The following is a 12,021-nucleotide window of genomic DNA, read 5'->3' as shown; positions in this document are numbered from 1 at the left end:
ACAGGAGCGAACTAACCATCAAGTTTGAACACAATTTATCTAAAGCGCCTTCTTGGCGTGCTCTACATTTCAGCAGCAAGAACAACAAGAAGCACAACAATTCTTGCTGCGGCAGAAACCAGAGTGCAAGACAATGAAAAGAAATAATAACCAAAATACGCCTGATAAGATACAACTTTCTACTGGAGGTTACAGCGAGTGTCTACTAGGTTACAGACGGCTTAGTTATTGGCCGAAGCTGTCCTAGCTGTAGGTACACGTTGCTGGTCTGACTCTGCTGGCGTGCTTATAACACAGATTCGGCACAGTGCTCCACGCAGTCACATTACTTCCAATTGGTGGGCCGCTGACACATGGCTTTTCACGAAGTAGTGCCGTGTTTATGCGGAAAGTCACTTGATGTTTACATCTCCTGGCGATGTTTTGATCTTAGCTCTTAAAGGGAAGTCGGCAAATAAAATGGCTCTTAGCTCTAAGGACTTAACATCTGATATAATGTCCCCTAGAACTTAGAACTACTTAAACATAACCAACCTAAGGACATCACAGATAACCATGCCCGAGACAGGATTCGAACCGGCGACAGTAGCGGTAGCGCGGTTCCAGACTGAAGCCCCTAGAACCGCTCTGCCACAGCAGCTGGCCGGAGGTCGGCAGCCCACATTGCTTGTGAGTTGTGCGGGACCTCTAGCTAATAAGGGGCCACTACGCCATTTCTCCCCCTGCACAGCACGACAAACGTCCATAGGAGGATGGGCGTCCTGGTCGACGTCCATAGGTTTATGGCCAGCAGGGGCTGGAAGCAGCGACATCGCAGAGGCAGCTTCTGGTGGAGGCATCATCTGAGACGGATGTAGAAGCGGAGGTTCTGTCACAGCACTGACGGCGACTGGCACTGTCATTTCCCTCGGGGTGGCATGGTCCACAACATGGGGGCAGAGCTGGTTGAGGTGCCAGCAGGCAGCGAAACTATCTGTCCACTGGAGAGACGCCATCGCCTGGCCACAGAGCTTGGTGATGAAGGCAGGCGCTCAGCGCGTCCATGGATGAGAGAAGATCCGCTCACAGACCTCCTGCCCGACACGGAAAGAGTGTGCCGGAGCGCGGGCGGGAGGGTGAGAAGTTTTGGGAACAAGGACAGATAAGGGAGTGCGAAATGGTGGACCATGAAGTATCTCTGCTGGACTTTTACCAGCGTGGAGGTGGCTCAGTATGTAGCCGAAAAAGAAGCACAGCCTCCTCCAGTGGGTGATGGCTCAGCAGCTTATTGAGCTGGGTCTTGAACATTTGCACAAAACGTTCTGCCTAACCGTTTGACACATAGTGAAATGGGGCAGTATGGACGAAGGAAATCCCATTGGCACCACAGAATGGCTTAAACTATGTGGACCATTATCTTCAATGTTCGTGTTGGGGAGTCCATCGACAGCAAAGAGGTGCCAGAGAATTTTGATAGTCTCAGCAGAGGTAGTGCTCATCATGCGGGATATGTACAGTTACCCCAGCCTGGAGTCGATCAGGATGAGCCACTGGAAACCTTGAAACGGCCCTGAAAAATCCAAGTGGATACGTCCAAATGAAGCAGCTGCATCAGCCACGAAAAATACTGGTGCGGCAGTGCTACCTCAGGTGTTTGGTACATGGTGCAGGCTGATATGAGAGGGGCAATATCTTTATCTAGCACGCCAATAAAGGTGTCGGCGGGCCAGCTGTTTGGTGAGGACGATTCCAAAACGGCCAGAGTGGAGGAGGTCGAGAACATGGCAGCTCAGTACAGTAAGATCACCCGAGTAATGTCCAAATCACAATGATAAAGGATGACGCCATTGCGGAAAATAGACTGTACTGATGATTCAAAAAATGCTGGATGTCCATGTCACAGACACTACGACAGCTGATTGGCAATCCAGAGAAATTTGGCGGCCGTGAGCTTGCAGTGTCTAATCCTGCGCGGTGGCCGGCCAGACCACATCGGCAGCCAATGGAAGCGTGCCCACACCTGCATCCTCGTTCGGTTCCACATGGAAACAAACCAATGGGGAGGCGTTGAACTCATGGTCTGCTCCGACAAGCAGCCGGGAAAGGAAATCAGCGTTTGCGTGCTGTTCGGTGATGTGGTACACAATATCAAAGTGGAACGTCGTCACTAACAGCGCCCAGTGCTGGAGGCAGCGTGCTGTATGGGTGGGCTCTTCAGCATCCGGATAAAACAAAGAATCCAAAGGTTCGCGGTCGAACTGCGGAGTGCAATGACGACCATACACAAAACCATGTAATTTCGTCAGGGTAAAAACCAGCGCTAAGGCTTCCTTTTCAATTTGACTATATTTGGTTTGAGCGTCAGTCAATCTGTTGGGTGCAAAAGCCACCAGCCTCTCAACGCTATTGACCACCTGCGAGAGGACCACACCCAGGTCATAGTTCGATGCATCGGGGGCTACGATGAGTGGCAGGGAAAGGTTGTAAGCAACCAGACAAGGTGGGTGGGATACAGCCGCCTAGAGACTTGTGAATGTCTGCTCACAATCCGCATCCCAAACCCAGTGCACTCCCTTGCGCAACAACCCAGTCAGGGGCAAAAATCTCGGCGGTGTGGGGTACAAAACTCCAATAACAGTTAATTCGACATAGGAAGGATTTCAGTTGCTTCATATTGGTGGGAGGAGGCAGGTTCTGAATCACCTCGACATACTCCTTATGGGCATGTAGGCCAGGGGCATCATTCATGAACTCGAGATAACTGACTTCGCGTGCAAAAGTCACACTTTTCTTTCTGGCAATGCAGGGTAGCCTCGGAAAAAATCTGAAACGGCCTATCCTGCTGGTCCGCAAGGTCCACTGTGGACGAGCCACCGACGATGACACCATCCAGATAATTTGCTGCAACTGGGCACCATACTTGTGAGGTGTTCCAAATAAAGTTGAAAAATGGTGGGGCGCTGGAAATGGCAAATGTGAAGTGGTTGTACCGGAAAAGACCACTTGGCCTATTGATGACTAGAATCTTCTGCGATTCCTCGTCCAACGGCAGCTGCGAATAAGCATAGAGCAAATCAGTTTTGGCATAAACGGTTGAGCCCACTAGACGTGTGAGTATGTCATCCACCGATGGGACAGGGCAGAGAATTTGCCGTTACCTTAAAACTGCCACAGATGCGTAAAGCACTGTTCAGCTTCTTGACTAATGCAATAGATGTCGCCCAGTGACTCTGTGATGGGAGAAAGGATGCCTTCGTCTTGTAAGCGGCGAAGTTAGACCTGGAGACGATCTTGGAGAGGAATGGGGACTGGATGAGCCTTAAAAAAACGAGGGACAGCAGAGGGAAGAAACTGAACATGTGCGGTGAAACCCTTCACTCCTTGAGTGGAGGATGAGCTTCTGCCCGGAACCGCACTGCTGCTACGGTCGCAGGCTCGAACTTGCCTCAGGCATGGATGTGTGTGAAGTCCTTAGGTTAGTTAGGCTTAAGTAGTTCTAAGTCTAGGGGACTGATGACCGCAGATGTTAAGTCCCATAGTGCTTAGAGCAGTTTTTGAGTGAAGGTTAAGAACAACGTTTCGTATTTGCTGAGTAACAGGGCAAGGAGGGTATCCTAGGAGGGGATCAAAACTGCCTGTACCTCGTCCTGCACTGACAAACCCAGACCAAAAATGTCCTCACCCAGAACGTTAGTAGCGCCAGGGGGCCGACCACCAACAACTGAGCAGTGAAGGAACGACCAATGTAGAAGATTTGTTTTGAAAAAACACCGCCGACTGATATATGGTGATTACTGAAACTACACAAGGTTGGGGGTGTACAGAGACAGAGCTGGCGAGCTCAAATGTTCATATGTGGCACTATCCAAAATAGAAACGGAAGATGCTGTGTCAATTTGGAAGACCACAGGAATATGTGCGACCCTCTGGGCAAGGTGGAAACGAGCTCCCAACTGTGTAATGCGAGGCTTCCAAGTCCTGCGCTGACGATTTGTGATGAGCCAGTGTGCCCCCAGAAAGTGTGGCATGTACGCGATGTTTCTGCAAAGCCTGACCCACAATGGCAACATGGCCCATTCGGCTGCAAGCCATGCTCTCTGGTGGAGGCACTCTGACTGTTAGTCAGTCCAGAAACAGTCCGGACATGATGGAAAATGGGTTAGAGCCAGCTTGGGTATTGGCCAGAGCTGTCCCAGCTGCAGGTACACACTGCTGGTTTGACTGCCGGTATGCTTATGATACCGATTTGGCGGAGTGCTACTCGTTGACACATTAGTTCCAATTGGTGGATCTCTTCCACATTGCTTTTCACGAAGTAGTGCCATGTTTACGTGGAAAAATGGTTCAAATGGCTCTGAGCACTATGGGACTTAACATCTATGCTCATCAGTCCCCTAGAACTTAGAACTACTTAAACCGAACTAACCTAAGGACAGCACACAACATCCAGTCATCACGAGGCAGAGAAAATCCCTGACCCCGCCGGGAATCGAACCCGGGAACCCTGGTGTGGGAAGCTAGAACGCTACCGCACGACCACGAGCTGCGGACTTTACGTGGAAAGTCTGTTGATGTTTACATCCACTGGTGATGTTTTGATCTGAGCTCTCGGAAGGAGGTCGGCCACCCACCTTGTTCGTCTGTTATGCGGGCCATCTAACTGATAAGTGGCCTGTACGACGTGTGATATAAACTACAGTCATTCTCCAACAGCTAAGGTGGAAAATAGAATTGTCTTCTAATAAAAGTGTGGCTGTGGCAATAGATAACAACGAGGTTCCTCATGAATTGATTGCAGTTCAGCTTAACATAATTACGAAGGTACATCAAAGACGATATCGTGACAGTCGTACCGTCGATTGTAGGACTTAAAAGGGTTGGGTTTAAACTATTGTGCCAGTGTAAGGGCTCTGTAGTCGACACAAAAACTAAATTAGGCTAGGTACAAGAACACTTAATTATTGTAGATTTGATTACACATTTAATCCGTACATACAGAGAACTGAGTTCTGTAACTTAGAATCACTTCGAACAGCAAATGCCATCACAGAGACTAGCCCTTAGCCACGTAGCTGAGCTGTAGGCTATCGCAGTTCCAATCCCTTTGGGTTGTTTGCATTATGGAGCATACCAGATATATGGTCGCTAATTCCAGACAAACTCTGGCAAAGGGCTATGTCGAAAACTAGTGACTGTCCAATGCAGATTGAACTTGCAGGAGAGTGGAGACTGGATTACTAAATACTACTAGTCAAAGACTGTCCTGCAGATTTCCGGTCCTCACCTTATAATGCCATAAGGACTGCTTAGAGAAACCGTCTGACTGGCTGCTGCTGTTGGAGATAACCAGCCCCTGGGGTCTCGTCAGTGCACATGTGGGCGTGGAAAAGTAATCGAACCAATACTAGCGGCCTCTGTGAGAAAACACTGAAGCCCACGCCACTTGTGTCCTCGCCATTACGTATACTACACCCAACGTGACTACGTTGGAGGGGAGACCTACCATGCGGGGGTAGTACCTTGGAAAACAACAGTTGAAATGTGAATGTCGAACTATGTGTTATTTTAGGGCAAGACATTCTGATTATAAGTTCCTTCAACAAAAGTTAAAGCCACGTTGTAATATAAACTAGCGAAAATGTTTTTCTGTGGTGAGGTTTAGAATGTGTATCGTTGCTTAACACAAGAAAACAGAATACCACGTCATACTACGAATATCCTCCACCAAACAAATAATATGAATCTTGTGTAATCAGGGGTGTTACTTCTTAATGCTGCTGTAGGTTCATCTTGATGTTACTGTATGGCCACTCGGGAGTCATGCAATGGTTAAAAAAGATTGCAGTATTTCTTGTTCAGAAGAAGTTTTATTTCACATGTTAGATGTTCGGTAGCGAACTTCGGCTGACCTCGACTGACCTCAAACTGAACTGAACTCAAACTGACGTTTGGCGGCGTACAAATCGCCCCAATTAATGATTTTAAACAATTATTGACGTTGTTACATATTACATTTGCATATTTAACAATAAAAAATTTTACATACATCTTCTCAAATTACATAGAAATGTACATGAAATAAAAGTGAATAATTTCATACAAAGACTGGAAAGAAACTGATTCTATTAAGACTATAAATTACATGTTTTGTCATTGCAACAATATACACTCCTGGAAATGGAAAAAAGAACACATTGACACCGGTGTGTCAGACCCACCATACTTGCTCCGGACACTGCGAGAGGGCTGTACAAGCAATGATCACACGCACGGCACAGCGGACACACCAGGAACCGCGGTGTTGGCCGTCGAATGGCGCTAGCTGCGCAGCATTTGTGCACCGCCGCCGTCAGTGTCAGCCAGTTTGCCGTGGCATACGGAGCTCCATCGCAGTCTTTAACACTGGTAGCATGCCGCGACAGCGTGGACGTGAACCGTATGTGCAGTTGACGGACTTTGAGCGAGGGCGTATAGTGGGCATGCGGGAGCCGGGTGGACGTACCGCCGAATTGCTCAACACGTGGGGCGTGAGGTCTCCACAGTACATCGATGTTGTCGCCAGTGGTCGGCGGAAGGTGCACGTGCCCGTCGACCTGGGACCGGACCGCAGCGACGCACGGATGCACGCCAAGACCGTAGGATTCTACGCAGTGCCGTAGGGGACCGCACCACCACTTCCCAGCAAATTAGGGACACTGTTGCTCCTGGGGTATCGGCGAGGACCATTCGCAACCGTCTCCATGAAGCTGGGCTACGGTCCCGCACACCGTTAGGCCGTCTTCCGCTCACGCCCCAACATCGTGCAGCCCGACTCCAGTGGTGTCGCGACAGGCGTGAATGGAGGGACGAATGGAGACGTGTCGTCTTCAGCGATGAGAGTCGCTTCTGCCTTGGTGCCAATGATGGTCGTATGCGTGTTTGGCGCCGTGCAGGTGAGCGTCACAATCAGGACTGCATACGACCGAGGCACACAGGGCCAACACCCGGCATCATGGTGTGGGGAGCGATCTCCTACACTGGCCGTAAACCACTGGTGATCGTCGAGGGGACACTGAATAGCGCACGGTACATCCAAACCGTCATCGAACCCATCGTTCTACCATTCCTAGACCGGCATGGGAACTTGCTGTTCCAACAGGACAATGCACGTCCGCATGTATCCCGTGCCACCCAACGTGCTCTAGAAGGTGTAAGTCAACTACCCTGGCCAGCAAGATCTCCGGATCTGTCCCCCATTGAGCATGTTTGGGACTGGATGAAGCGTCGTCTCACGCGGTCTGCACGTCCAGCACGAACGCTGGTCCAACTGAGGCGCCAGGTGGAAATGGCATGGCAAGCCGTTCCACAGGACTACATCCAGCATCTCTACGATCGTCTCCATGGGAGAATAGCAGCCTGCATTGCTGCGAAAGGTGGATATACACTGTACTAGTGCCGACATTGTGCATGCTCTGTTGCCTGTGTCTATGTGCCTGTGGTTCTGTCAGTGTGATCATGTGATGTATCTGACCCCAGGAATGTGTCAATAAAGTTTCCCCTTCCTGGGACAATGAATTCACGGTGTTCTTATTTCAATTTCCAGGAGTGTATTTCGTTAATTTTCATGTATTATTTTGCTTGCTTAAAGGGTGATTACCAATTCGTTTTCAAATGATCAGAGGTTAGTTTTATTGAATGAAAGGCCTAGATTCAATTGGTTAAATTTTGTATGAGCAAAATTTTACATTTCTATACAGTCGTTTATAGAATTCCGTTAAGTAACTCCAATTAAACTTAAGTATGCATAATTCTGACTGAAAGTTATCATACTTCAGTTAGGGATTCAAATTGTTTTTAGCTTGAATGGCTGCCTTCAGATAACTAGAAGTATCAGAAGTTTAATCGTTAATTACTCCATAATTACAATAGCAAAATTATTCCTACCATGTACCTGAAGTTTGTGTAATGTACAAATTTTGATGGTACATCAGCTTTTAATCCTTCACTCTGCATATTGGTAAGGCCCAACGTAAAAAATGTCAAAATACTAGTTAAATTAATGCAGATTACTAATTTGCTGCAAAAAAAAGAAAAAAATCTTCGGTGTATTCAAATCCAGATAACCAGAAAAGACAAAATCAAAGCATCAGTTTAAATTGGTGTAAATTACTGATAATACACATATGCCCTCTTGCGGAGAGTGGGGATGAGACTGGTAAAGGAGACAGGATCCCAAAAGGGTTGTCGTATTACAGCACTAATCTGAAAAAAAGAAAGGAAAAAATTGGGTAGTAGCCAGGTATACTCGTATATTTCACCGACATTCCCTAATGGACTCAACTTACCCACAACTTTCAACTTACAAGTGACAATGACTACCAAAATACGTGAACAACCTGTAAAGAAGCATAGAAACTAGATTCGCTTAACAACAAAACATCCATCACGATCGGTTCTCATTTGAAATGTAGCTAAACTGCACATAAACAGAAAGACATGCAGTATGGCATAAAATATATACACGTCAAGTACACAGTTTCCATAAGTAACAGATATTCACAATATTTAATACAAGTAAATTTTCAACAGGCTACAGTCAGGTTAGAATTGGAACCTCTGCCTTAACAAATGCTCATTTAAGGCTAAACTTAACTTCTGAGTTAACACCTTATCTTGCGCTTCTGATCTAGCATTCTGGGCTTCCAATTTGGCCTCCTGGACGCCTCGCTCTGTCAAGCATGATGGTCATCAGTTGGCCAAACATTTTTGACATAGAGTCAGCTGCAGAGGAGGTTTGCACCGCGGTACGTGTCTGAATTTTGTTGTTGTCTTTGGCTGGTGGAATCGATGTCTCTGTCGCATCGTCAACTGACAGGGCATCGGCAACATTGGTGACTGCGAATATGGCGTCACTCGACAGTGCTGTTGTATGGCCTATTTACCTCGATGCTTCACCCTCGTCAGCTGAGAAACAGCAGCTTGTAGCAACCTACAAGTGGGGAATGGATCTATCTTCACAACTACAACCATGCGGGTATCAGTGATCCCAACAGTAGTATGGAGAACTGTACGCGGCTTACCTGGGGTGGACAGCAACGTGCTCGCTGCTCTGCCTCGTAATCTCCCTTCCCGTCACCCTCGCTGTGGCGGAGCGGTTCTAGGCGCTTCAGTCCGGAAACGCGCTGCTGGTACGGTCGCAGGTTCGAATCCTGCCTCGGGCATGTATGTGTGTGATGTCCTTAGGTTAGTTTGGTTTAAGTAGTTCTAAGTCTAGAGAACTGATAACCTCAGATGTTAAGTCCCATAGTGCTTAGAGCCATTTGAACCATTTGAGCCCGCCCCATATCCGTCCTCCCCATGACCATTACCTCGCGAGATGTATGAGGAGGAGTCAATGAAAACCGAACACCCTCCAAGGGGACCATCGAATGGGTCCATACCAAAGTAATTACCATACATGTTAAGATATTACCCCACTGATAGATGAGACGATTAGTTCCTGTTGACTGCAGTAGGTTGTTGACACGTGGCACTCTTCCAGTAGCCAAAGAAGTAAAAATCTCACAGTGGACGTTCCGGGCTGCTCGGTGGACGCTGCAGTCAGATTAGCGGTGTGGAAGCGAACATTGTCGTGAAACAGAATGATTCCATCCGACATCATTCCGACAGCCTGAGAGCTGTAGTGAATAACGAACTATGGTTGTGTTGCAAAGTAGTTGGCAATATGTGTAAATTGCTTGCACACACTGCCACTCCACAATGCTACGACTGACTTCCCACACTACACTAATTTTTCTGCTAAGACCATTTTCATTTCTTTGTTTCGTATTGTGTTTGTGGACTACTTCAAATCAGAATCACTTTGTTTTAGTGCCTTCAATCTAAAGAATCGCTGCAACTCGGCATGATCTGTTATCACCTCTAATTTTTCCCCATAAAACCGTATGATGCAAGATCAACTGATGTGTTCCTTTTCCTGCCCTTCGTGACTTAAGACGCAATATATCGCATGGTTGCTAGTGTCACAATATAAAACTAATTATGTTTTGTAATCTTAAAGAAACATTATGGGACTAGTTGTTAACATTTCTTTTAATTAATTATAATTACTCAAACACCCTCCACTATTGCGTCTACTGAAACCTGATATCTTTCTTTAGAAAGGGTATGAGCAATCATGCTATATCTATAAATCCCATTACGAATGTCTCATAGCAATTCGCCAGCCATGAAAACAAGGGCAATTTCTTACTCATCTGAGTGTTCGAAATCTTTATACAACGTTTATTAATTAAGGGTCATATTTTACTCCATCCTGTACAAGACGCCACTTGGGAGAAGGATATGTATTTGTGGAGTAAACCAGTGACGTGATCTGGATTCCACCTCTCGATGTGAAGGTATACGCAAGGAAGCAGAATGGATTGGCATATGAACTGGGGCTGTGGGTCTTAATCATTAATGTAGCGGAGGGGATTGTTGTATACTGTAATCCAACAGGAATTCATAATCATCTTAACCTATCAACAAAGATAACTCAAAGCAAACCAATACAGGATATGAGAAAGCTAATGAAGATCCCACTCTTTCAGGGTTGAATGCTGGGTAGAAGGTGAGCCTTTGAAAATATTTACATTCGTATGGTTGAGTCGGGACGTGTAGCTCATAACCCTAGATGCAGATTACTCTGGTCAATAAACCTGAGAGGTAGCTCACTGAAATGAAACTCGGGGTTGCATCGATCATGATGATTGCATCCATGCTGTAAGTAAGAACAACTAGCATGCATGAAAACCCAACAACAGAGTAGTGACCAAGAGCTCACTGTATGAGGTGTGATCGATCAACGTTATTAAAACACTAAAACATGCCTATTTCCTTGTGAATAAATGACTCATCACTGAATCATGAACTTACACTTGCGAATCTGAGCTGGGCGGTGAGTGGCGCAGCAGTATGTGATGGACTGCCAACTGCCGTCTGGCATCTGTAGAATCTCATACTATTGCCTCTCATCGAAAATAAACTTTTAACGTCTTCGATCCCAGGCCCAGAATTAGTCCGAGGAGAATCAGAATCACAGTCACAATAGCTTCAGAATCAGAGCGACTTCCGAATCGAATCAGAGTGTGACAAACTTCTCAGGATAGCTCACGACGTCTGGAACCACTTACTGATGCCCCAGTTCGTTATATCACTGATTTTAGATTATTTGATCAGATTTCACGCTCATAGACACAGCTATACTGGCTGTGTGCACACAAGCGCAGAGATTTCCACACCCTCTGTTTTCTCTAATGTCGTATCTATGAACGCTGTCCCATATATCCCTCCTTGACCTTAACGTTCTTGTCTGAAGAACATGGCAGAAACATTTACTCCCATGAGAGGTAAATCCGCTCCGTCCCGCTCCATCATTCAGCCACTTTGTTGAAGTCCTTCTTATTAGTAGGAACCGGACTCTGCAATAACGTCCCGCCTTATATTGTTGAACAGAATAATATCTCCGGCTTCAGAAGACATTTAATGACATATGTACTAAAGCAGGAATAAGGATCATCATTGTCTCTGTCCGTTCTCGTTACCCTTGTACATCCCTATTCTCAATCTGATCTTCCGGATTTCCTAGTATTTTTAGCCAACACAGTCTCCTTAAATTTCCTTTCCCCAGAACTAGCTATATCAGAAAACATATATATCGTGCAGCCATAAATTCTTCTCATATCTGCCACCATTATTATTGTCATTATTATTATTATTATTATTGTTGTTGTTTTTTTCACTATTAGCGGCAGCTGGTAGCTGCTACAGTAGTACACGTACTATCAGTACTAAATTTATTTGTTGGCAGTCAGTATAATTTAGTAATAGCGCCAATTCAGACAATCTAACATTTCAGTACTAGTTGTCATAATACAATTGTTATTTCTTAGGAAAAACGATTATGTAAAAAAGGTACTGTATTTGCGAAAACTTTGACCGATATAAGAGAGGGTCTGATGGTCCTAAACCAGATCATGTTAAATAAAAAGGCAAGTAAATAAATAAATAAATGAAAATCTG

This window comes from Schistocerca piceifrons, chromosome 5, assembly GCF_021461385.2.
Source record: "Schistocerca piceifrons isolate TAMUIC-IGC-003096 chromosome 5, iqSchPice1.1, whole genome shotgun sequence".
Lineage (NCBI taxonomy): Eukaryota > Metazoa > Arthropoda > Insecta > Orthoptera > Acrididae > Schistocerca > Schistocerca piceifrons.
This window is presented reverse-complemented; position numbering follows the sequence as displayed.